Source organism: Oncorhynchus mykiss, chromosome 13, assembly GCF_057628025.1.
Source record: "Oncorhynchus mykiss isolate SJ-2025 chromosome 13, ASM5762802v1, whole genome shotgun sequence".
Taxonomy (NCBI): domain Eukaryota; kingdom Metazoa; phylum Chordata; class Actinopteri; order Salmoniformes; family Salmonidae; genus Oncorhynchus; species Oncorhynchus mykiss.
The window spans coordinates 25,867,130-25,894,122 of NC_143034.1; the positions used below are offsets into that span (position 1 = coordinate 25,867,130).

The 26,993-nt window shown below is 44.4% G+C and overlaps 1 long non-coding RNA gene and 1 pseudogene across 2 annotated transcripts in view; both read left to right on the plus strand.

The window, feature by feature from the left end:
• The window catches only part of LOC110487300 (VPS10 domain-containing receptor SorCS3-like), a 433,335-nt pseudogene that overhangs the window by 372,316 nt on the left and 34,026 nt on the right, over positions 1-26,993 (plus strand). The window contains exons 19-20 of the transcript XR_016485458.1: positions 26,401-26,513; positions 26,847-26,922. The product of XR_016485458.1 is annotated as a VPS10 domain-containing receptor SorCS3-like (transcript). The remainder of the gene's footprint in view (positions 1-26,400; positions 26,514-26,846; positions 26,923-26,993) is intronic.
• On the plus strand, positions 4,894-7,455 carry LOC149978797 (uncharacterized). Its single transcript, XR_016485771.1, has 2 exons — positions 4,894-5,440; positions 5,809-7,455. It is a non-coding gene; the product is annotated as an uncharacterized LOC149978797 (long non-coding RNA).

Genomic DNA, 26,993 nt, shown 5'->3' on the forward strand with positions numbered 1-26,993 from the left:
AAGGCAGGGAAGAGAAAAGCAAAGATACATTTGTATATAAATGCCAGCGGTGTCAGGTCAGACAATTAGAATCCATTGACTCCTGTGATAGTTGTTTTAAATTATTTTGGTACTGAAATTATTATTTGATAAATGTCCTTCCTTTACTACATGGCTTCTCTCTCTCTCTCTCTCTCTCTCTCTCTCTCTCTCTCTCTCTCTCTCTCTCTCTCTCTCTCTCTCTCTCGCTCTACAGCTGGTGATAGAGACATTGAAATTAAAAAATTAAAAACAATCTCTCTGAGAAACGTTCCGAGTGAATAACAGTAGAACTTTATTACATAACAGGGTGACAATGCATTGGCCTGTTATTCTGTTGTTCTGTTGTTCTGTGAACAAAAGGTCCAGGGGTTGATTCCAAAGTTGGACAGTGACCAGACTGAAAACCGAGGTTAAATACTGAGCAAAAATATAAACGCAACATGCAACAACTTCAAATAATTTACTGAGTTACAGTTCATATGAGGAAATCAGTCAATTGAAAAAAAGAATATTTGGCCCTATTCTATGGATTTCACATGATTGGGAAATACAGACATGCATCCGTTGGTCACAGATACCTAAAAAAGAAATGGGCCTCACAATGGACCTCAGGGTCTTGTCATGGTATTGCTGTGTATTCAAATTGCCATCGATAACATTGACTTGTGTTTGTTTTCTGTAGCTTATGCCTGCCCATACCATAACCCCACAGCCACCACGGGGCACTCTGTTCCCAACGTTGACATCAGAAAACGGAAAACGACGACATACGTGGTGGTCTACAGTTGTGAGGATGGTTGGACATACTTCCAAATTCTCTAAAATGACACTGGTGTTGGCACTGGAGTTGGTAGAGAAATTATCATTAAATTCTCAGGCAACATCTCTGTATTTCACGCTTCCTCAACTTGAGACATCTGTAGCTTTGTGATGTGCGACAAAACTGCACATTTAAGAGTGGCCTTTTATTGTCCACATCACAAGGGGCACTTGTGTAATTATCATGCTGTTTAATCACCTGTCAGGTGGATGGATTAATTTGGCAAAGGAGAAATGCTCACTAACAGGGATATAAACAAGTTTGTGCACACCATTTGAGCTCAGTCATGTTTAAGTGCGCATGGACATTTCTGTAATATTTCATTTCAGCTCATGAAAGATGGGAACAACACTTTCCATGTTGTGTTCATATTTTTATTCAGTGTACATACATAGATATCGGTGAGGTTCTGCTTTTCTTTTCTTGGTCAACCTTGTGTTCTTTTTCTTTGTGTTCTTGAACGTAGTCCTGTTTCTTTGTGTTGTGGAACGTAGCCCTGTCGTTCATTTTTTGTTCATTGATTTCACCTGTGTTTGTTTCTCACCTGGTCTCATCAGCTCCCTATTTAGTTCAGTTCTTTCTGTTTACATGGTTGTGAGGTATTGTTTGTATCTTTTTCCTCCCTTACAATATCACACTTTATATATTCTATTAATAATAAGTGAGGAGAGATTGGTATTAATATGTAACCAAAACACCCTGGGAGTCTGCATGACTATAATGTACTAAACTGGACACCATACTTTTGTTTGACTTAATGGAAATGAATTGAATCAATAAATTACCAAAGCTGTGATTCAGTGGTGCTGTTATGTTCTTAACTGGACACTGTACCCTCATTGGACTCCCTTGGTCCCTTATAACTATTATCCCGACCAACCATAACACCATAACTTCACTTGACAGCCTGTCAATAAAGTGGGGGAGGTTCCTAATCACACTGAGGCCAGACCAGACCATAGGGAGTCCTAGACGGACCTCAGGCGTTGTTGCTTCCTGTTAGTTCAGGCTAGGTAATTAATTGATAAATCAATGACAGTGTCATAATTAGAATCGGCACTTGCCTAACCTGCTTTGCCTGATGTAAATAACTTTGTGATTGGGAGGTAGCTAACGTCAGCCGGTGGAAGTCAGCCAACCCTGATCTGGCTGCCTGTGTTGACATAGAGTCCCCCAGGCCTCAGTCTTCCTACCTCTGCTGATCTGGAGCATTTGTCAACCGTAGCTCAATCAATATATAATAATGATGCAAAGATGATCTATTATTTGTATTATGCTGAGGGGATAGGAAAGGGAAGCTGTAACATATAACACAGTAATACTGTATGTCCTTGGGATCAAAATCATATCAAATTGTATTTATCACATGCTTCGTAAACACCAGGTGTAGACGAACAGTGAAATGCTTACTCACGCGCTCTTCCTAACAATGCAGAGAGAAAAATATAGAAAAGTAATAATAAATACATAGAACAACGATAACTTGGCTATATACACGGGTACCAGTACCGAGTTGACCTGCAGATGTTTGAGGTAATTGAGGTAGAAATGTACATATACATTAGGTACAGGTAAAGTGTTGATATTGATCACATTCTGTAGGTGATTTGTTATAGTGATTATGGCGTAGAGAAGGGAACTGTCTACCAGCGTTCTGGTTCAACCCAGCTGTTGTATCAAGGAGCTACAGCTAAGGACATAAGTACCTCATCAGCACAGGGTGAGTTGCACATAGGGACACTATTTTGTAGCGTTTCTATGTTGTCTATTCTAAGTGAAAGCAACCCTTCTGTATATTTCTGCTCAATGAAAGGTAAAATATCTTTCAGTTTTATTAAATGTTTTCCATTACATTTTTTAAAGCATTATGATCGTCATATTATGGTCCATGTTAATAACCCTGAATAGGTATCACGCATTTCAAAATTCCCCAAGGTTAATAGTCAAGTTTTGTCTAGGAGTTAGTAAGCATTTTGGAGTTTTGTCAAAGTGAACGACAACTATTGTACGTCTTGTGTCAGACATTAAATTTCAGGGTTAAAAGTTATATTTTCTTTAGTACAGTGCCTTGCGAAAGTATTCGGCCCCCTTGAACTTTGCGACCTTTTGCCACATTTCAGGCTTCTAACATAAATATATGAAACTGTATTTTTTTGTGAAGAATCAACAACAAGTGGGACACAATCATGAAGTGGAACGACATTTATTGGATATTTCAAACTTTTTTAACAAATCAAAAACTGAAAAATTGGGCGTGCAAAATTATTCAGCCCCCTTAAGTTAATACTTTGTAGCGCCACCTTTTGCTGCGATTACAGCTGTAAGTCGCTTGGGGTATGTCTCTATCAGTTTTGCACATCGAGAGACTGACATTTTTTCCCATTCCTCCTTGCAAAACAGCTCGAGCTCAGTGAGGTTGGATGGAGAGCATTTGTGAACAGCAGTTTTCAGTTCTTTCCACAGATTCTCGATTGGATTCAGGTCTGGACTTTGACTTGGCCATTCTAATACCTGGATATGTTTATTTTTGAACCATTCCATTGTAGATTTTGCTTTATGTTTTGGATCATTGTCTTGTTGGAAGACAAATCTCCGTCCCAGTCTCAGGTCTTTTGCAGACTCCATCAGGTTTTCTTCCAGAATGGTCCTGTATTTGGCTCCATCCATCTTCCCATCAATTTTAACCATCTTCCCTGTCCCTGCTGAAGAAAAGCAGGCCCAAACCATGATGCTGCCACCACCATGTTTGACAGTGGGGATGGTGTGTTCAGCTGTGTTGCTTTTACGCCAAACATAACGTCTTGCATTGTTGCCAAAAAGTTCAATTTTGGTTTCATCTGACCAGCGCACCTTCTTCCACATGTTTGGTGTGTCTCCCAGGTGGCTTGTGGCAAACTTTAAACAACACTTTTTATGGATATCTTTAAGAAATGGCTTTCTTCTTGCCACTCTTCCATAAAGGCCAGATTTGTGCAATATACGACTGATTGTTGTCCTATGGACAGAGTCTCCCACCTCAGCTGTAGATCTCTGCAGTTCATCCAGAGTGATCATGGGCCTCTTGGCTGCATCTCTGATCAGTCTTCTCCTTGTATGAGCTGAAAGTTTAGAGGGACGGACAGGTCTTGGTAGATTTACAGTGGTCTGATACTCCTTCTATTTCAATATTATCACTTGCACAGTGCTCCTTGGGATGTTTAAAGCTTGGCAAATATTTTTGTATCCATATCCGGCATTAAACTTCTTCACAACAGTATCTCGGACCTGCCTGGTGTGTTCCTTGTTCTTCATGATGCTCTCTGCGCTTTTAACGGACCTCTGAGACTATCACAGTGCAGGTGCATTTATACGGAGACTTGATTACACACAGGTGGATTGTATTTATCATCATTAGTCATTTAGGTCAACATTGGATCATTCAGAGATCCTCACTGAACTTCTGGAGAGAGTTTGCTGCACTGAAAGTAAAGGGGCTGAATCATTTTGCACGCCCAATTTTTCAGTTTTTGATTTGTTAAAAAAGTTTGAAATATCCAATAAATGTCGTTCCACTTCATGATTGTGTCCCACTTGTTGTTGATTCTTCACAAAAAAATACAGTTTTATATCTTTATGTTTGAAGCCTGAAATGTGACAAAAGGTCGCAAAGTTCAAGGGGGCCGAATACTTTCGCAAGGCACTGTAACTACTAAGCATTTTTAAGTTTAGTCAAAGAATAGCAAGTCTTGTTCACTTGCTCTGTCACTTCCACAATCACTTTGAGGTTAAAAATAAAAAGTTTGCGATTTCTAGTCAAGCTTCGTTGATGAATGTGACCAGTACCTTAGCCTTGTTAACTAGTGGTGTCATGAAGAAATAACCTCAGTAAACCATACTAAACATGTTCTAACTCATTTATATGGTATCTTCTTAACCTGTTAGAGCTCTAGGGGCGCTATTTCATTTTTGGATAAAAAACGTTCCCGTTTTAAGCGCAATATTTTGTCACGAAAAGATGCTCGACTATGCATATTTTGTCTGTAAGTGCCCCAGAACTCATTCTACAGGTGAAACCAAGATGATGCATCACCCAGGAATTAGCAGAATTTCTGAAGCTCTGTTTTCCATTCTCTCCTTATATGGCTGTGATTGCGCAACGAATGAGCCTACACTTTCTGTCGTTCGCCCAAGGTCTTAGCAGCATTGTGACGTATTTGTAGGCATATCATTGGAAGATTGACCATAAGAGACTACATTTTCCAAGTGTCCGCCTGGTGTCCTGCGTCGAATTCGGTGCGCAATTGCCAGCTGCTTCTACTTTACCATTTGATTCAGGGGAGAAAGCATGTGTCCAAGAACGATGTATCAATGAAGAGATATGTGAAAAACACCTTGATGATTGATTCTAAACAACGTTTGCCATGTTTTCAGTCGATATTATGGAGTTAATTTGGAAAAAAGTTCGCGTTTTGAGGACTGAATTTTCAGATTTTTTTTGGTAGCCAAATGTGATGTATAAAAGGAGCTATTTCTAATACACAAGGAATCTTTTTGGAAAAACTGAGCATCTGCTATCTAACTGAGAGTATCCTCATTGAAAACATCAGAAGTTCTTCAAAGGTAAATTATTTTATTTGAAGGCTTTTATGTTTTTGTTAATGTTGCGTGCTGGATGCTAACGCTAATGCTAACGCTAAATGCTAATGCGAAATGCTAACGCTAGCTAGCTACTTTTACACAAATTATTGTTTTCCTATGGTTGAGAAGCATATTTTGAAAATCTGAGATGACAGTGTTGTTTACAAAAGGCTAAGCTTGAGAGATGGCATATTTATTTCATTTCATTTGCGATTTTCATAAATAGTTAACGTTGTGTTATGCTAATGAGCTTGCTGATAGATTTACACAATCCTGGATACAGGGGTTTTTTCATAGCTAAACGTGACGCAGAAAACAGAGCGATTTGTCCTAAACAAATAATCTTCCAGGAAAAACTGAACATTTGCTATCTGAGAGTCTCCTCATTGAAAACATCTGAAGTTCTTCAAAGGTAAATGATTTTATTTGAATGCTTTTCTGTTTTTTTGTGTAAATGTTGCCAGCTGAATGCTAATGCTAAATGCTACGTTAGCCATCAATACTGTTACACAAATGCTTGTTTTGCAATGGTTGAGAAGCATATTTTGAAAATCTGAGATGACAGTGTTGTTAACAAAAGGCTAAGCTTGAGAGCTAGCATATTTATTTCATTTCATTTGCGATTTTCATGAATAGTTAACGTTGCGTTATGGTAATGAGCTTGAGTCTGTATTCACGATCCCGGATCCGGGATGGGGAGATCAGAAAGGTTAAGGTACCGAAAAGTGGTGTCCAACAACTGCGTCAAGGGAGTCAAGGACATGTACACACCCAGGAAGCAGATGTGTCCCAACAGGGCTCCAAAAGGCCTTTCTCTCTCCACCAGAGAGGGCAAGCTTACTGCCGACCTGCACACTAACGTCACCTTCCTAGTGCATCTGGATGAGGTAGGGCTGGGCCAAAAGCCAAAATAGCTTCCTTTTTGTATATCATTATTCTGGGCCTAGGAGCCCAAATGGACGCCTTTTGTATACATTACTGTTATGAGTTGCATTGATTTTTACCTTAAGCCATGGAATTAAAATCTGTGTTTTGTGTATTCATGCATAGTTGTAAAAGTAGCCCTTGCATGTGGTGCACAACTCACTCACTGTAGGCCTGTTACTGAGTGAAGTATGGATTTGTTTCCCATGTTCGGCATGGATGTTTCTCCAGAAATACGCCTGAAATGATTTCCCTGTTATGTCATCTCATATACACCAACTCCTGAAAGTTTTAATAGTCACTTGCAACATAATATCACCCACACACAGCTACAGAACCAAGCCCTGAGCCGAGAGACCTTAAAGAGAGATGCACCCCTGGAGACCCTGTTATAGAGTGATAGACTCAGAGTAGCCTCCTTCTAGAGCCAGGGCCTTGCCTTGATCCCCTCACTCCCTCGACACTGTTCAACCACCTTATATTAAATTCAGGTGGAAAAAGTGTGGGAGCGCTCTGCTCGGTGTGGTGGTGCTTTCCCCCTGCACTGCAACTAAGAAGTAAGTGTCTTTCCCACTAGGTCTCTCCCGGGCCCACCTGACATATTACAGTGTGATGAGTTGAGGAATTGAGGGTCTATTTCTTTCATTAAGAAATGATTCCTCTGATAGATGGAAAGGGGGAAGAAAAGAGAGAGAGAGGTAGGGGGAGTACTTATGCATTCGGGAAATCCTTCATTTCCATTGAATTCAGACTTTAATTTATATTCATGAAGCCCGAGATGGCAGTATTTCTTGGTGAGAGCAAATGGCCCTAAATATTTAAGTGGTATTGCTACTGTACCTCAGGAGTAAATGTCAGTTGGCTTAGAGTATCTTTACCTCACCTAATGTCTCTAGAGAGTTTAAAACAGCAGGTCTGGGACAATGTAGCACATCCGGTGAACAGGTCAGGGTTCCATAGCCACAAGTAGAAGTGTTAACTGGGGCAGCAGCACAACCAGGTGGACTGGGGACAGCAAGGAGTCATCAAGCCATGTAGTCCTGAGGCTCAGGTCCTGCGAGAGAAGACAGAAAGAGAGAGAGAGATGGCGAAAGAGAGAAAATTTGAGAAAAAGAGAATTAAAGTAGAGCATTGCAGTAATCTAATCTAGAAGTGACAAAAGCATGGTTACATTTTTCTGCATCATTTTTGGACAGAAAGTTTCTGATTTTTGCAATGTTACGTAGATGGAAAAAGGCTGTCCTTGAAACAGTCTTGATATGTTCAGGGACCAAAGTAACGCAGAGGTCCATTAAAGTTTTATTTGAGACGACTCTACAACCATCAAGATTAATTGTCAGATTCAACAGAATATTTTTTGGTTTCTTGGGACCGAGAACTAGCATCTCTGTTTTGTCCGCGTTTAAAAGTAAAACATTTGCCACCATCCACTTCCTTATGTCTGAAACACAGGCTTCCAGGGAGGGCAATTTTGGGGCTTCACCATGTTTCATCTAAAAGTACAACTGTGTGTCATCCGCATAGCAGTGAAAGTTCAAATTATGTTTACGAATGACATCACCAAGAGGTAAAATATATAGTGAAAACAATAGTGGCCCTTGAACAGAGTCTTGAGGAACACCAAAATGTACAGTTGATTTGTCAGAGGACAAACCATGCACAGAGACAAACTGATATCTTTCCGACAGATAAGATCTAAACCAGGCCAGAACTTGTCCGTGTAGACCAATTTCCAATCTCTCCGAAAGAATGTGGTCATCGATGGGATCAAACGCAGGTCTAGGAGCACGAGGACAGATGCAGAGCCTTGGTCTGACGCCATTAAAAGGGTCATTTACCACCTTCACAAGTGCAGTCTCAGTGCAATGATGGGGTCTAAAGCCAGACTGAAGCGTTTCATATACATTGTTTGTTTTCAGGAAGGCAGTGAGTTGCTGTGCAACAGCTTTTTACATTATTTTTTGAGAGGAATGGGAGATTTGATTTAGGCCGATTAATTTTTTTAGATTTTCTGGGTCAAGGTAGGGCTTTTTTCAAGAGAGGCTTTATTACTGCCCCTTGTTGTGAGTTTGGTACACATCCGGTGGATAAGGAGCCGTTTATTATGTTCAACATAGGAGGGCCAAGCACAGCAAGCAGATCTTTCAGTAGTTTAGTTGGAATGGGGTCCAGTATGCATCTTGAAGGTTTAGAGGCCATTACTATTTTCATCCATGTGTCAAGAGATATAGTATTTAAAAACTTAAGTGTCTCCCTTGATCCTAGGTCGTGCACTCGGGACAACTGATCTTTGGAGAATTACGCAGATTTAAAGATGAGTCCATAATTTGCTTTCTACTGATTATGATCTTTTCATCAAAGAAGTTCATGAATTTATCACTGCTGAATTGAAAGCCTCTTGGGGAATGCTGCTTTATAGTTAGCTTCGCGACAGTATAAAAGAATGGAACATTTTGGAATGTTCTTGTTTTCCTCAATTAAGTTAGAAAAATTGGATGATCGAGCAGCAGTGAAGGCTCTTCGATTCTGCATGGTACTGTCTTTCCAAGCTGGTCGGAAGGCTTCCACAGTTTGGTGTGGCGTCATTTCCATTCCAATTTTCTGGAAGCTTGCTTCAGGGCTCAGGTATTTTCTGTACAGCAGGGAGCTAGTTTCTTATGAAAAATGTTTTTTGTTTTTAGGGGTGCGACTTCATCTAGGGTATTACACAAGGTTAAATTGGGTTCCTCAGTTAGGTGGTTAACTGATTTATGTACTCTGACCTCCTTGGGTAGGTGCAGGGAGTCTGGAAGGGCATCTAGGAATATTTGGGTTGTCAGAGAATTTATAGCACTGCTTTTGATGATCCTTGGTTGGGGTCTGAGCAGATTATTTGTTGCGTTTGCAAACGTAATACAATTGTGGTCCAATAGTCCAGGATTACGAGGAAAACCATTAAGATCCACAACATTTATTCCACTGGACAAAACTCGGTCCAGAGTATGACTGTGACAGTGAGTAGGTCCGGAGAGATGTTGAACAAAACCCACTGAGTCGATGATGACTCCGAAAGCCTTTTGGAGTGGAACTGTGGACTTTTCCATGTAAACATTGAAGTCACCAAAAATGTGAATATTATCTGCCATGACTACAAGATCCCATAGGAATTCAGGCATCTCAGTGAGGAATGCTGTATACAGCTCAGGCCTGTAAACAGTAGCTATAAAAAGTGATTGAGTAGGCTGCATAGACTTAATGACTAGAAGCTCAAAAGATGAAAACACAGTTGTTGTTTTTTGTAAACAGAAATTTGCTATCGTGAATGTTAGCAACACCTCTGCCTTTGCGGGATACGCGGGGGATGTGGTCACTCATACCTCATTTAACACAGTGAATTCATCAGGCTTAAGCCATGTTTCAGTCAGGCCAATCACATCAAGATTATGATCAGTGATTAGTTCATTGAGTATCACTGCCTTGGAAGTAAGGGATCTAACATTAAGTAGCCCTATTTTGAGATGTGCGATATCACAATCTCTTTCAATAATGACAGGAATGGAAGAGGTATTTTTTCCAGTGAAATTGCTAAGGCGAACACCACCATGTTTAGTTTTGCCCAACCTAGATCGACGCACATACATGGTCTCAATGGGGATAGCTGAGCTGACTACACTGACTGTGCTAGTGGCAGACTCCACTAAGCTGGCAGGCTGGCTTACAGCCTGCTGCCTGGCCTGCACCCTATCCCATTGTAGAGCTAGGGGAGTTAGAGCCCTGTCTATGTTCGTAGAAAAGATGAGAGCACCCCTCCAGCTAGGATGGTCTATCACTCCTCAGCAGGCCAGGCTTGGTCCTGTTTGTGGGTGAGTCCCAGAAAGAGGGCCAATTATCTACAAATTCTATCTTTTGGGAGGGCAGAACACAGTTTTTAGACTCTGCTGTAGAGCTCATCACTCTCCCTAACTGGGAAGAGGCCAGAGACAATTGCTCGATGCCGACACATCTTTCTAGCTGATACACCTGCTGAAGCTTTGGTGACCTCTGACTGTTTCATCCTAACATCGTTGGTGCCGACGTGGATAACAATATCCCTATACTCTCTACACTCACCAGTTTTAGCCTTAGCCAGCACCATCTTCAGATTTGCCTTAATGTCGGTAGACCTGCCCCCTGGTAAACAGTATATGGTCACTGGATTATTCGTTTTAAGTCTAATACTACGGGTAATGGAGTCTGCAATGTCTAGGGTTTTCAATTTGTCAGAGCTAATGGTGGGAGGCTCCGGTGTCTCAGACCTCGTAACAGGAGGAGGAGAGAACAGAGAAGGCTCGGCCTCGGACTCTGACCCGTTGCTTAATAACCTGTTTGGCATAGGGGGCAGCATTTTCACGTTCGGATGAAAGCGTGCCCAGAGTAAACTTCCTGCTACTCAGGCCCAGAAGCTACTGTATGCATATTATTAGTATTGGATAGAAAGCCCTCTGAAGTTTCTAAAACTGTTTGAATGACGTCTGTGAGTATAACAGAACTCATATGTCAGGCGAAAACCTTAGAAAAATCCAACCAGGAAGTGGGAAATCTGAGGTTTTTAGTTTTTCAACTCATTGCCTATTGAATATACAGTGTCTATGGGGGCATATTGCACTTCCTAGGGCTTCCACTACATGCCAACAGTCTTTAGAAAGTTGTTTGAGGGTTCTACTGTGAAGTGGGGGTGAATGAGAGCTGATTCAACCAGAGGTCTGCCAGAGTGGCAGGAGCTGATCATATGTGCACCCGTGAGAGCGACCTGCATTCCATTGCATTTCTAAAGACAAAGGATTTCTCCGTTTGGAACATTATTGAAGATTTATGTTAAAAACATCCTAAAGATTGATTCTATACATCGTTTGACATGTTCCTACGAACTGTAATATACATTTCTGAACTTTTCATCTGAACTTTTTCCTGGACTTGCCCTCGCCTCGTGAGTTTGGATTTGTTTACTAAACCCGCTAACAAAAGGAGGTATTTGGACATAAATGATGGACTTTATCGAACAAAACAAACATTTAGTGTGGAACTGGGATTCCTGGGAGTGCATTCTGATGAAGATCATCAAAGGTAAGTGAATATTTATAATGCTATTTCTGACTTTTACTGACTCCACAACATGGCGGGTATCTGCATGGCTTGTTTTTGTGTCTGAGCGCCGTACTCAGATTGTTGCATGGTTTGCTTTTTCCGTAAAGCTTTTTTGAAATCTGACACAGCGTTTGCATTAAGAAGAAGTATATCTATAATTCTGTGCATAATACTTGTATCTTTTATCAAAGTTTATTATGAGTATTTCTGTAAAGTTATGTGGCTCTCTGAAAATTTGCCGGATGGTTAGGAGGCACAACATTACTGACCATATAGCGCCAATGTTAACTGAGATTTTTGGATATAAATATGAACTTTATCGAACAAAGCATACATGTATTGTGTAACATAAAGTCCTATGAGTACCATCTGATGAAGATCATCAAAGGTTAGTGATTAATTTGATCTCTATTTCGACTTTTTGTGACTCCTCTCTTTGGCTGGAAAAATGTCTGTATGTGTTTTTGTGACTAGGCTCTGACCTGACGTAATCATATGGTGTGCTTTCGCTTTAAAGCCTTTTTGAAATCGGACACGATGGGCAGATTAACAAGAAGTTAAGCTTTAATTTGGTGTATTGCACTTGTGAATGTATGAAAGTGACATATTTCGAAAATATATTTTTTAATTTCGCGCTCTGCCTTTTCAGCGGAATGTTGTCGAGAAGTTTTAATGGGGAGAACCGGTTGAAAGTTTCTGTCGGCTGAGCATTCCTACAGCATTTTCTTCCAGAAGCCATGAGAAAGTTTTCCAGCTGCGGGGACTGTGTGAGGGGATTTATACTACTATCTGTACTTATTGGCGGCACAGACGCTGTTTCATACTTTCCTACACTTAAATTATCCTTGCCTAACGATTGCGTCTGAAGTTGAACTTGCAGCACGGCTATCCTCGCCATAAGAGCATTGTTTTCCTGTATATTAGTACAGCAACTGCAATTAGAATCCATAATGTTAATGTTGCTACTTAGCTTTGGCTGGTGGAGGGCCTGACGAAGCACATCCAAATAAAGCATCCGGGATCAAAAAGTTGAATGAAAAAAGTTGAGCGAAAATTAACAACAATATATAAAACGGGAATTAAAAAGTAAAAACCGTAAAGTTGGCAGGTAGCTAAGTAAGATTAGCAACAAAGTGCACGGCAGCACGTAAACAGGTCTACAATTACACAGCCAAATTAACGGAGAAAACATTTATTATAAATTCAAGAGAATAACCCATTAATTAAATTAAAGTACAGTTTAGGAGTGGGGTGTAACACATTGTAAGACTCAGAACATGACATCAAAACCCGTCCAATAATGTTAACGAACAGTAACACATACCAGTTTTTAAAATAGAAAAAACAGCAATCATTAGGAATTATTCATCAATTACCATGTGAATAGTTTCACAACTTTAAATGAAGTTAAAGAAAGGTTAAAAAAAATAATAATAAATAAGCTTAAAGTTTTTTTTAAAGGTGTATGTTTTTAACCAGTTCATAACATGTAATATGAATGTCAGAATTCATTAAAAATAATGAATCTAGTGAGTTATTGTAACTCATTAAACTGTTTGTTTGTTGTGTGTGTGTGTGTGTGTGTGTGTGTGCGTGCGCATGTGGCCTACCGGTGGGAAAGCTGGGGGTGTTTCTTCAGTTTGAAATCTGGGGTGATAGTTGACAGGGCAACTCGGAGGTCATGCTGGCTGTCCAGTTTGTTTCTGCTTTTACTTTTCAGCACAGCCATAGCAGAGAAGCCACTTTCACACAGATAGGTAGTGCTGAACGGTAGCATGATTCTGATTGCATGACAGGCGAGAGCAGTATACTCTCCCACTAAGCTTCACCAGAACTGTGGCAGTGTCATTTCCGGGACACGCATGCTTAGTCCAAGATCAAATGACAGCTCCACCAGCTGATCCTCTTTGTTGCTCGGCAACGTGACGCTTCCCTTCTCCACTCAAAAGGGGTCTCGTATCCAGTCATCTTGTCTCCTGTTTAATGAGATGCTGTTTAATGTTTTTTTTTGAGTGGGTCGCCGTGCGCTTTGTTAATCAGATTCTGAATCTCGAAATCAGCATTGAGAAACATGTACATTTACCCAAATGATAGGCATCAACTTAGTCACTCTGTTCAAATATCTGCCAGGTAAGCAACCTGTGCGAGCCATTCCTCACAATCGAAATGCTGCGTTTCCGGAATAAACGCAGCAATCTCCACCCAAAGCTCATAAAAGCGACCCAACCCCTGGAAAGGCAGCGGACTTCTGCATGATAAAGCACCTACTGGTGCTCACTCCCCATATCCCTACAGAAGGCCTGGAAACACCTGCTTTTAGTGAAACTCTTTTTGATATAATTGACACACAGGCACCATGTCCTTCGCTGTCAATGCCTCCCTGTGTAGGAAGCAGTCGCTACTCTCTCCAGGATCCACTTTACTACTGCAATGTGCTTTCCTGTCATGGCAGCTGCCACATCAGCGGTCACACCTACGCATCCATCCCGGACCTGTTCAACGGAGCCCAGGTGCATATCAATTGTGTTAAAGACAGCCTCTGCAGTGGTGTTGGTGGGCAAATCAGCACTAAAAAGGAACTGCTCCTCAAAGTTATTATCCCAAACGTGTCTAACATAGACCATTTCAATTGCATGGTTAGCCACATCTGTGGATACATCAAGCTGCAGTGCACAATGGCCATTTTCACTGATGCGCGATGTCTGGCACGCTATGTCCTCAGACATGTCCTGGATTCTCCTCCTCATGTTGTCATTGGATAGGGGTATAGTTTTAAGTTTGTTGGCGGGTGACTCTCCCTAGATTTCAGTGCACACATCTATCGCAGCAGCCAGTATGAGATTCTCTGCGCTGGTGTGTGCTTTTTTTGCACATAGCAATGTGCTGGCCCTCAAGGTATATGTAAGAGGGGCGTACTTGCGGGCAGAGAAGTCAGACCCAGGAGAGCAAAAACTGTGTTTCCAAACTGCTCAGTTTAATAACAAAAAAAATACCGGAATTCAGAACAATCAAATAATGGGTACATAACCCGACGCACACCAGGACAGACGTGCACAAAACAATTACAAATAAACAATCCCCGACAAGGACATGAGGGGGAACAAAGGGTTAAATACATAACATTTAATTGATGCGATTGGAACCAGGTGTGATGGAAGACAAGACAAAACCAAAGGAAAATGAAAAGAGGATCAGCGATGGCTAGAAGTTCGGTGACTTCGACCGGCAAATGCCGCCCGAACAAGGAGAGGGACCAACGGCGGACGTCGTGACATTACCCCCCATGACGCGATGACGCCGGCCTCAGGGACGACCCGGAGGGCTAGGCGCAGGGCGAGTTGCAGGGCGATCCTGACGAAGACGGTAGAACTCCTACAGCATAGATGGATTCAACACCTCTCCTCCGGGCCGTACCCATCCCACTCCACGAGATACCGAAGGCCCCTCGCTTGGTGCCTCGAATCCAGTATGGAGCGAACGGAGGCCAGTCACCACCTGAGGAGAGACAGATGGAACGAGGGATTAATACGCTAATCGGGTGGAAGCTGTAACCTATAACAAACCTTGTTCACTCTCCTCAGGACTTTAAATGGCCACACAAACCGCGGACCCAGATGCCGGCAGGGCAGGCGGAGGGGCAGGTTTCAGGTCGAGAGCCAGACCCGGTCCTCTGGTGCGAACACCGGGGTGTCACTGCAGTGGCGATCTGCATTCCTCTTCTGGCGCATCACGGGCTGCTGAAGGTGGACACGAACGGCTTCCCATGTCTCCTCCACGTGCTTGAACCAGTCGTCCACCGCAGGGACCTCGGTCTGACCCTGATGCCAAGGCGCCAGAACCGGCTGGTACCCCAGTACGCACTGGAAGGGAGAGAGGTTAGTGGAGGAGTGGCGGAGCGAGTTCTGTGCCATCTCAGCCCAGGGCACGAACTCCGCCCACTCCCCCGGCCGGTCCTAGCAATAGGACCGCAGAAACCTACCCACATCCTGGTTCACTCTCTCCACCTGCCCATTACTCTCGGGCTGAAACCCTGAAGTTAGACTGATCGAGACCCCCGGATGTTCCATGAACGCCCTCCAGACCCTAGACGTAAACTGGGGACCCCTATCAGACACTATACCCTTAGGCACCCCGTAGTGCAGGAAGACGTGTGTAAACAAGGCCTCTGCAGTCTGTAGGGTCATAGGGAGACCGGGCAGAGGGAGGAGACTACAGGACTTAGAGAAACGATCCACAACGACCAGGATCGCTGCGTTACCCTGTGAGAGTGGAAGATCTGTCCAAAAATCCACCGTCAGGTGCGACCAAGGCCGATGTGGAACGGGTAAGGGGTGTAGCTTACCTCTGGGTAGGTGCCTCGGATTCATACACTGTGCGCACACCGAGCAGGAGAAAACATAAACCCTCATGTCCTTAGCCAAGGTAGGTAACCAGTACCTCCTGCTCAAACAGCGCACTGTCCGAACAATCCCAGGATGACCAGAGGAGGGTGACGTGTGGGCCCAATAGATCAACCGGTCACAAACAGCAGACGGGATGTGCAGACACCCAGCGGGACACTGGACGGGAGCAGGCTCTGCACGTAACGCCTCCTCAATGTCCGTGTCCAGCTCCCACACTACCGGTGCCACCAGGCAGGAGGCAGGGAGTATGGGAATGGGATCCATGGGCCGCTCCTCTGTGTCATACAGCCGGGACAATGCGTCTGCCTTAACGTTCTGGGAGCCTGGTCTGCAGGAAAGGGTAAACACAAAATGGGTGAAAAACATGTCCCACCTTGCCTGGCAAGGGTTCAGTCTCTTCGCTGCTCGGATATACTCCAGATTGCGGTGGTCAGTCCAGATGAGAAAAGGGTGTCTAGCCCCCTCAAGCCAATGTCTCCACGCCTTCAAGGCCTTGACCACAGCCAACAGCTCCCGGTTCCCCACATCATAGTTTCGCTCCGCCGGGCTGAGCTTCTTCGAGAAGAAGGCACAGGGGCGGAACTTCGGTGGCATACCCGAGCGCTGAGAGAGCACAGCTCCTATCCCAGCCTCGGACGCGTCCGCCTCCACTATGAACGCCAAAGAGGGATCCGGATGGGCCAGCACGGGAGCCGAGGTAAACAGAGCCCTCAGGTGACTAAAGGCCCGGTCTGCCTCAGCTGACCACTGCAAGCTTACCGGGCTCCCTTCAGCAGTGAGGTAATGGGAGCCGCTATCTGATCAAAACCCTGGATAAACCTCCGGTAGTAGTTGGCAAACCCTAAGAACCGCTGCACCTCCTTTACCTTTTTGGGAGTCGGCCAATTACGCACGTCTGAAATGCGGTCACTCTCCATCTCCACGCCTGAGGTGGAAATGCGATACCCTAGGAAGGAGACGGACTGTTGGAAGAACAGGCACTTCTCAGCCTTGACGTACAGCTCATGCTCTAACAGGCAACCAAGCACCCTGCGCATCAGGGACACATGCTCGGCGCGTGTAGCGTAGTATATCAAAATGTCATCGATATACACCTCCGCACCCTGCCCGTGCAGGTCCCTGAAAATCTAGTCTACAAAGGCTTGGAATACTGAAGGCGCATTCATCAACCCGTACGACATGACGAGGTACTCATAGTGCCCAGAGGTGGTACTGAAAGCCGTCTTCCACTCGTCTCCCTCCCGGATACGCACCAGGTTGTAAGCGCTCCTGAGATCTATTTTGGTGAAGAAGCGTGTCCTGTGCCTTGACTCAATCACTGTGGCTATGAGCGGTAGCGGGTAACTATACCTCACAGTGATCTGATTCAGACCCCGATAGTCAATACACGAGCGCAGACCTCACTCCTTCTTCTTCACAAAAAATAAACTTGAGGAGGCGGGTGAAGTGGAGGACCGAATGTACCCCTGACGCAGGGATTCGGAGACATATATTTCCATAGCCTCGCCCCGTTGATGAGGTGGTAATTGAGTCACCCTCTTTTTAGAGAAGGCGAGAGCCAAATCGGCATAATCAGGTGGAATGCGCACGGTGGAGACCTGGTCTGGACTCTCCACCGTAGTGGCACCAACAGAAACCCCTAAACATCTACCTGAGCACTCTCACGACCACACCGAGAGCCCTCTGTGGCCAAGAAACAGTGGGGTTATGACAAGCTAACCAGGGTAGGCCCAGCACAACGGGAAACGCAGAGTCAATAAGGAAGAGACTAATCCTCTCCTTGATATTCCCCTGCGTCACCATGCCCAAAGGAGCACTGACCTCCCTTAACAACCCTGACCACAATGGTTGACTATCTAAGGCGTGAACAGGGAAAGGCACAGCCACGGGAACAATGGGGATCCCTAAACTATAGGCTAACGCTCTATCAATAAAATTCCCAGCCGCGCCTGAATCAACGAATGCCTTATGCTGGGAATGCGGGGAAAACTCAGGGAAAGTGACATGCACAAACATATGTGCAAAAGAGGGCTCTGGGTGAGAATGGTGCCGGCTCACCTGGGGTGACGCCAGAGCGCCCTGCCTGCTGCCTCGATCCCCAGAGGATCCAACCCGGCACCGAGCGGCAGTAGGACCTCAGTGGTCACAGATGGTGCACGAGCTGGAACCCACTCCGGTCTCCCTGCGCATCGCCCCTCCCAGCTCCATGGGTATTGGAGAGGGGTGAGGGAGGATGGAACCACCAGATCCCGATCAAAACGTCCGTGGGTAGCCAGCAGGTTGTCCAGCCGGATGGACAAGTCCTCCAGCTGGTCGAACATGAGGGTGGTGTCTCTGCAGGCCAACTCCCAACGGAAGTCCTCGCACAGACTGCAGCAGCAATGGTTGATCAGGGCCCTGTCACTCCATCCCGCGCCGGCAGCCAGGGTCCTATACTCCAGGGCGAACTCCTGGGCGCTCCTCGTCTCCTGCCTCAGATGGAAGAGGAGCTCACCCGCCGCTCTACCCTCGAGCGGGTGATCGAAGACTGCCCGGAAACGGTGGTTGAACTCCTCAAACTGGTCCAACGCCGCATCTCCCTCTGTCCACACAGCGTTGGCCCATTCCAGGGCTTTCCCGGTGAGGCATGAGACAAGGGCGGACACCCTTTCATGGCCCTGCAGAGCCGGGTGGACGGTGGCCAGGAATAGGTCCAAGGGTGAAGAAGGAACCCCTGGCAGTTCGCAGCCTTTCCGTCGTATTCCTGGGGCAGGGAGAGACGAATCCCACTGGGACCAGGAGGAAGAGGGGCGCTCAGAGGAGACCCCGGTTGTGCTGGTGGAGGTGCTGGAAGAACTCCCTGTCTCTCCAAGCGGTCCATCGTCTGGACAACGCGGTCCATGGCGGTGCCAAGATGGTGGAGCATTGCTGTGTGCTCCCGAACGCGCTCCTCCACCCCTATACCCGGGGTACCTGCTCCTGCTGACTCCATAGTCGGGTCTGTGATTCTGTAAGGGGTGCGTACTGGCGGCAGAGAAGTCATACGCAGGAGAGCAAAAACTGTGTTTCCAAACGGCGCAGTTTAATAACAAAAAAAACAGAACAATCAAATAATGGGTACATAATCCAACGCACACCAGGACAGACGTGCACAAGCACTTACAAATAAACAATCACCGACAAGGACATGAGGGGGAACAGAGGGTTATATACACAACATGTAATAGATGGGATTGGAACCAGGTGTGATGGAAGACAAGACAAAACCAAAGGAAAATGTAAAGAGGATCAGCGATGGCTAGAAGGTCGGTGACTTCGACCGCCGAATACCGCCCGAACAAGGAGAGGGACCAACTTCGGCGGAAGTCGTGACAGTATACCGAAAGTGGCTTGTCTTGTACGGTGCATACCTTCTTCAATGAATCTTGTGAGGACACCAGATATTGACATTTTCTTTAAATAAAGGTCAGCTGTCTTATCTTTGTGGCTTGGATGCTTGGTGTCCAGATGCCTTTTCATTTTGAAGGGTTCCATGCTCTTATTAGCTAACAGCTCATTGCATAGGATGTCTACACTCACCCTGCCTGTCTTCAATATATGTAAAAGCATATTTGATGAAGTCGGGGATGTATTTTCTCTTCCTGATAGGAACCCGGTTGTCTGCCTTGTTGTTGACATGAAGAGGGAGCTGTACGTTTAAAAAACGTAAAAACTTGCCCATGATTTTACTCTGACAGCTAGCCTACATGAGTTAAATGACAGCTAACTATCCACATGTGCAATGCCTGCAGGACACATCTGCATAGTTAGCTATCAATCAAGATAGCTGTCAGAAGAAGATCTGTATTATCTGATTGGCCGACACATTTAAAACAAAACAATGTTGCAGAGTGACATTTTTATTGGATCAGTGTGTGTGTGGCGGTGTGTAGCGGTAACGTTGTGAAAGTAAGCAACAATATGTGGTGATGCCGTATCCTTTCAAAAAGTTTCAGTGTGGCTGTTACCTTTCAAAAAAAAATTTTATTAAATGTTTTATATTCTTGTAAAAGTCCCACGACCCCTTAAAATCCACCCCCGACCCCACAACCCCCCCGTTGAGAATCCCTGGTTTACACCATCCTTAGTGTGTTGACATTCACCTGAACTAGAATACAATACATTGCTGTCCAGACCATGACGTTTACCATATTATTCATTTTGGATTTGGTGGCCCTCTGAGTCACACATGTAGCCACGGACACAAAGCGTGACATGCAGATTAGCTAGTGATCACAGGACACTTTGATAGAGAACTAGAAGTGTCCAGAGAGTGTCAACAACGGACACCAACAAAAACCTGAGTGACCTGATCTATACCACAGAAGACCTAACCCATTCCGAATGACATTTTGTCAAAGGATTGTGGGCCATTACAGTTCCCCACAATAGCCTCCACTGTTATCCATTTTCTGCCATGTTATTCTACCTTTCTTTATTCTGCTTATTCATAGTTGATCATTTTCTGGGTATAATGGTGAGAAAAATACCACCAGAAGCCTTTCCCCACACACAGCCAACCTTACCGTGTTTTCACACTCTGCTTCGCTTAAACAGATCGAGAAAGAGAGAGACACAATAATCGGTTTTACATTTTGCTATTGTTGTGTTTGTTGCTGGACCGGAGTCCCCTTGTGCTAATGCAGTGTAACAAATGAAGATCCCAATTGCATTGCGTTACAATGTGCCACGAGGATGCTGGGAGTTAGTTGTGCTTGCTCGCAGGGTATGTGCGAGATAAGTGGGAGAGTTTGGTCGCAGCAGCAGCTGGAGCCCCCAACAACACTTGTGGTGTGTGTGTGTATGTGTGTGTTGATCCTAGGGAAGTGCCAGATGTATCCCACCTGATTAGACCTGCTGTAGATACTCTAGTGACAGAGTACTCACACACAATCATACACAGAGAGAGAGAGAGACACACCTCATTAGCAGTAACAGGCAAACACACTGCTCTCACGGTGGGGCGGAACATGATGCAACCCCAATGTTGGGCTGGTGATGACTGCTTGTGTCTGTGTGTGAATGTAGCCCAGCAGTATGTTGACTAGTGTACCTGCCACCCTACTGTCTCTTGATTACTACACTGCCTCGACCTCCCTGTCGTTCTCTCTCTCCTTCACACACACACACCACAGGAGTCAGACACTCCCAGTGGTGTTATGTAACATGTCAGACTCAGGATGCACACTAATGTAGATGTGTCACAACACCGGCTGTTGGACTTTGACAAAAACAAAGAATGATTCCCTGCCTGTGCCCATGCATGCTGAGTGCTGATTACAGTGTGGTACTGTGGTTTTGGGGCATTGAATTAAACCCTATTTCAACAATGATATGTATTTAAGTCTAGAATAAACACAAGTACAATCATCTGGCTGGGCTCTCAAATAGAATTTAATTGTGTTTTTTTTTTTTTATGATAATGGTGTTTGGGACACTTCTTTCTTTTTTTGTTCTGTCTTTCCTTCTTCATCAATAGTCCTTACTTTAAACTTGACTTGTTTTCCAGGGTGACTCAATGAGAACCAACATCCAACTGGATTTCAGAGATTGCATGGAAGTCTCCTAATCCAACCTGAGCTGGATTGAAGAGGGGATCAGATAAAAGACGGATATTCCATTTCTCGGCCTTGGCGGAAAACACTCTGGGATTTGATTCCACCACCTTGCATCTCCATGTTATATGGACGTCACCTCTATACATTCATCTATTGTGTCAGGTCTATTCAATTCCAACAATTGAGGACTGAAGTACATTTTGTTTCAGTTTCTACTGTACCTGGTAGATAATTGGTCAGTTACTGTGATGTCGGCCAAAGATTGGGCACAGTGGTCGCTCAACTGGTGACCAAGGTTTTAAATCAGTCGCTGATTGGAGGGAAAGGATAGAAAACAATAGTGCTGTGGTTCTCAAGGATCATAATTGAATATCTCTGCCTCATATTTCTCTGTAAATAACCACCTTACTAAATATGCAGCAGTGTACAATGGAGCCAGTTAAAGCCAAAGTACCAGAATGCTCTGCACATCGTGCTCTCTCGCTCTTTTCATCTTGTAATGAACAAGCCAGCCAAATGTCAAGTACATAGCAGTGACAAATATAACATGCTTATGTCTAAAAGGCGTCAAGAATTATCCAGCTCTTTCAGGTGCAGTGTTTGAATTGCCCCCTTGTCTCTTGATTTGAAAAGTGAGGCTTTCGTCAATTAATGAAGGTGCCATTTTGAGGTAATTTACAGCAGAGAGAGAGAGTGCAGGTGATGCTTTTAATGCTGGCCAAGCATGATGCCACCACAGTTTTCCAATTGGAATATGTTTATCACCAAACACAACCTGTCCAAATGACTCACATCACACACGCACCTGCACACACACACACACGCACACACACGCAAATACATATCTGCATAAACACTTGAAAGGGACACAGACACAGATATTGTCACGCCCTGGTTTTAGTATTTTGTGTTTTCTTTATTAATTTGGTCAGGCCAGGGTGTAACATGGGTTTTTTATGTGGTGTGTTTTGTCTTGGGGTTTTGTTAGGTATTGGGATTGTGGCTTAGTGGGGGTATCTAGTATAGTCTATGGCTGTCTGGAGTGGTTCTCAATCAGAGGCAGGTGTTTATCGTTGTCTCTGATTGGGAACCATATTTAGGCAGCCATATTCTTTGAGTGTTTCGTGGGGGATTGTTCCTGTCTCTGTTTGCACCAGATAGGCTGTATAGGTTCTTGTGTTACGGTTCTTGTTTTGGATTGTTCGTGTTTATTTGTTTATTAAACATGTATCAAAATTACCACGCTGCATTTTGGTCCGATCCTTGCTACACCTCCTCTTCAGAGGAGGAGATAGAAGAAAACCGTAACAGATACACACACTTTCTCTCTTTGTCACACAGACACAAAGACAGACAGACACTGCATGAGCTTGAAAGTTCGGATTAGGATAACGATTAGTCTCAGTTAAAGAGGATAAGAGTTAACAGAAGCTCAGCTGGAGTTTTACTGTTTAAATACCGTGTTATATCTCTCCGCTATAGGAACCTTCACCACTTAGGTCATGGTAATGCCAGGTCCACCCACGTCAGCTCCCATTACGGTCTCAGCATGGCAGACTACAGTAGTACTCAAAAGGTATCACATCAAAAACATGATAAAGCATGTTTTAAGTCTAGAATAAATCTTGTTCTTCAACAAAATTCCATCAAAACTATAAAACATTATGACAGTTATGATAATTGTTGAGGAAGTTTTAATTTACATTCCCTTTTCAGCTAAAGTAGTCTTAATGAGAAGAAGATCCCACACACTACCCCAGTGATCATGATAAGTGATACTGGCAAGCGCAGTGTGTCACACCCTGATCTGTTTCACCTGTCTTTGTGGTTGTCTCCACCACGCTCCAGGTGTCGCCCATCTTCCCCATTATCCCCGGTGCATTTATACATCTGTTTGTCTGTTGCCAGTTCATCTTGTCTTGTCAAGCCTACCAGCGTCTTTTCGCATACTTCTGTTTCTTGTTAGTTCTCCCGGTTTTCGACCATTCTGGCTGCCCTGACCCTGGGTTCCCTCTTCTAATGCTGAGCTGGGTTTGCGGTGCCCCAGTACGTTGGGAAGGATCTGCCATCAGAGAGCTGCCTTCCGTTCTGTACCTTATGGACTGCCCTGGATTACCCACCGCTGCCTGCCCTGGACTACTGACCGCTGCCTGCCATGACCCTGAGCATGCCTGCCATTCTGTACTTTACGGACTGCACTGGATTACTGACCTCTGCCTGACCTCAACCTGTCATTTGCCTGCCCCCTGTTTCGTAAATAAACATTTGGTATTTCAAACAGTCTGCATCTGGGTCTTATCTTGAGGTCTGATAGTATGAACTGGCCCTGACTGACCCAGCAGACACTGACCAGCTCCGCAACGATGTCTCCTTCCAAGGAAACACCATTGGAAGGCTTCGTGGTCTTGTGGAAGGTTCCCAGACCTTGGCCGAACCCCATGACCACGCTTAGGATACATTGCTGGAGCAATTCCGCGGGTTGTCGGTTAGGCAGCCTAGCATGATGGTAACCTCCCAGCCCCTCAGTAACCCGGCTCAGTAACCTTGCTTCTCTCCCGTCCACCCCGGCTTCCAGAGAACCCAACTTACTTCCTTCGGAACGCTTTACTAGAGAGTCGGAAACCTGCCGGGCGTTTCTCGCTCAGTGTTCCCTAATTTTCGAGCTGCAGCCCTCCTCGGGGGAGAGTCTGCCCGGAAGTTACTCCAGCTTTGGCAAAACTCCCACAATGTGGCAGACTGTGGTGGATTTCCGCACATTTGGCGGCTGAGAGTGCTTGGAACCCGGAATCCCTGTTCGACATGTTCCTGCACGGATTATTGGAGGAAGTTAAGGACGAGCTAGCAGCCCGGGAACTACTGATGGATCTCGACTTGTTCATTGCCTTGACCATCCGGCTACGGGAATGTAGGAAGGAGGAGAGGTCTGATTCCACCTCGCCTCCAAGGCATCCCGGATGAATCCGACGTCTCCGTTTCCGAGAAAATCCGAGGCTACACGAGTTCCCCCAAGAGTCTCTGAAGTCTCCCGATTCATGTCTTCCCGAGCCGATGCATCTAGACAGGGCTTGGTTGTCTCCTGTGGTGGTTAACTTCTTTACTTTCAAATGAGGAGAGACAAACTTATCTCATAAGTTAGAGAAATACTTAAACTAAATCTTTATTCACATTAACTTCTTGGTGACAGAGGGCAGAAAATGAAGAGCACCAAATTCAAATAAATTACTATAAAAATCAAACTTTCATTAAATCACACATGCAAGATAGCAAATTAAAGCTACACTTGTTGTGAATCCAGCCAACATGTCAGATTTCAAAAAGGCTTTTCGGCGTATGCAAACGATGCTATTATCTGAGGGTAGCACCTCCCTAAACAAAGAGAAAGCATATTTCAACCCTGCAGGCGCGACACAAAACGCAGAAATAAAAATATAAATCATTCCTTACCTTTGACTAGCTTCTTTTGTTGGCACTCCAATATGTCCCATAAACATCACAAATGGTCCTTTTGTTCGATTAATTCCGTCGATATATATCCAAAATGTCAATTTATTTGGCGCGTTTGATCCAGCAAATCACCGGTTCCAACTTGCGCAACGTGACTACAAAATATCTCAAAAGTTACCTGTAAACTTTGCCAAAACATTTCAAACTACTTTTGTAATAGAACTTAAGTATTTTAAAGTAAATAATCAATAAAATTGAAGACGGGATGATCTGTGTTCAATACAGGAAGAAAACAAACTGACGCTACCTTTCTGGTCACGCGCCTCGATCTAACAGTACACTTGAGGTGACCCTCGTTTTGAACAGGGCTACTTCATTACACAAAGGAAAAACCTCAACCAATTTCTAAACACTGGTGACATCCAGTGGAAGCGGTAGGAACTGCAAGAAGGTCCCTTAGAAATCTGGATTCCCAATGAAATCTCATTGAAAAGAGAGTGATCTCAAAAAAAATATTTGAATGGTTTTTGCCTCGGGGTTTCGCCTGCTACATAAGTTCTGTTATACTCACAGACATGATTCAAACAGTTTTTGAACCTTCAGAGGATTTCTATCCAAATCTACTAATAATATGCAAATCTTATCTTCTGGGGATGAGTAGTAGGCAGTTAGATTTGGGCATGCATTTCATCCGGACGTGAAAATTCTGCTCCCTGTCACCAAGAAGTTAATGAGGATGACTATGATAGAGGTGGAGCAGTCTGTTCAGACATCTTATTAGTATGCCACAAGTTACTACCTTAGCTGTACTGGTTCTAAGTCTTATGTGGAGGATGTTTTTTGTAGGGTTTTACTCAAGTCAGAACTTCTGACTACTCTAAGTGGGAAGTTCAAGGAGAAGGTGAAGGGATAATTACCTGAGTGTGATCATCCATTTTGTCCATGTTCCTTCTTCCTCCAGCCGGTGATCAGCTTAGACTGGAGCATCTACACCTTCACCAGCAAGGGAATGAACACTGTTATGGTCCAAGCGTCTTCAGAAAACGCCATACTGCAAGACACCAAGACGATAGCAGTACAGGGTAAGGATCAGTATGACCTCTCTCTCTTTCTCTCTCTAATCAAAATATTCTGCTTGATGTAATACAATTAGCAAATCTAGCAGTCATCTCACTTAGTATGCAACAGTTGAAAGTACTTCAAATTTGAATATGTAAGGATATATGCAAAAGGCTACATTTCCATCTGAGAAAGCAAGCAATCATCTCCTCTTGTCAAATCATGAGCACACTAACACACTCACACACACCAACATCCCTGTCACGTTTCCCACCCATCAGAAGACAGTTAGAGGAGGGACACAACCAGAAGAAAGGACAGTGGGGAATGAGGAGGATACCTTGAGAATAATGCACCTAGATCAGGGGCTGAATTAACGGTCTATTTCTATTTCTCCCCTGGGTGTCTCTCTCTCTCTCTCTCTCTCTGACAGAGTTCTTCAAATCTCTGCTTTTATCTTTCTCCGCTAATCTGGACGAGTACAACCCTGATGTCCCCGAGTGGAGACAGGATGTGGGGGGAGTCATTAAGAAGGCTCTGCTCCAAGTAAGTGTGAATTCCTTCTCTCTTTTTCTCCCCCTCTCTCGTTTTTTTTTTGTCCGCTCAGACACTTCGGCGTTGGTCCTCGGGCTGTCCCGTGATTCGTTATCACACAGGTGCGAGAGGCTCGGCTTCTTCTTCCCAAGGCGAGGCAGCTTGATGAGCACTAATAACTTATTTTCAGAAGTCGAAGCAATGAAATTCTTTGGAATTAGCCTGGAATGAAGGAGATCTTAGGCATTAGCGTGACATTGGATGTGCATAATAACTGCGGAGGAGAGCTAGCGCTGATATGACATAGTTAAGTGTGTTATTCTTCCACTTTGTGTGGAGGTTTAGGCCTATAGCATGCGACTCGTGGTCTCTCTGTGTCTTCACCAACTCCACAGTGGATTTGACATGAGAAGTGACTCAGGTGAGCTAGGCTGAGAGCCAGTGGAGGGAGCTACTGTGATAGAGGTCAAAGTGAGGCTTCGTGAAGGATAA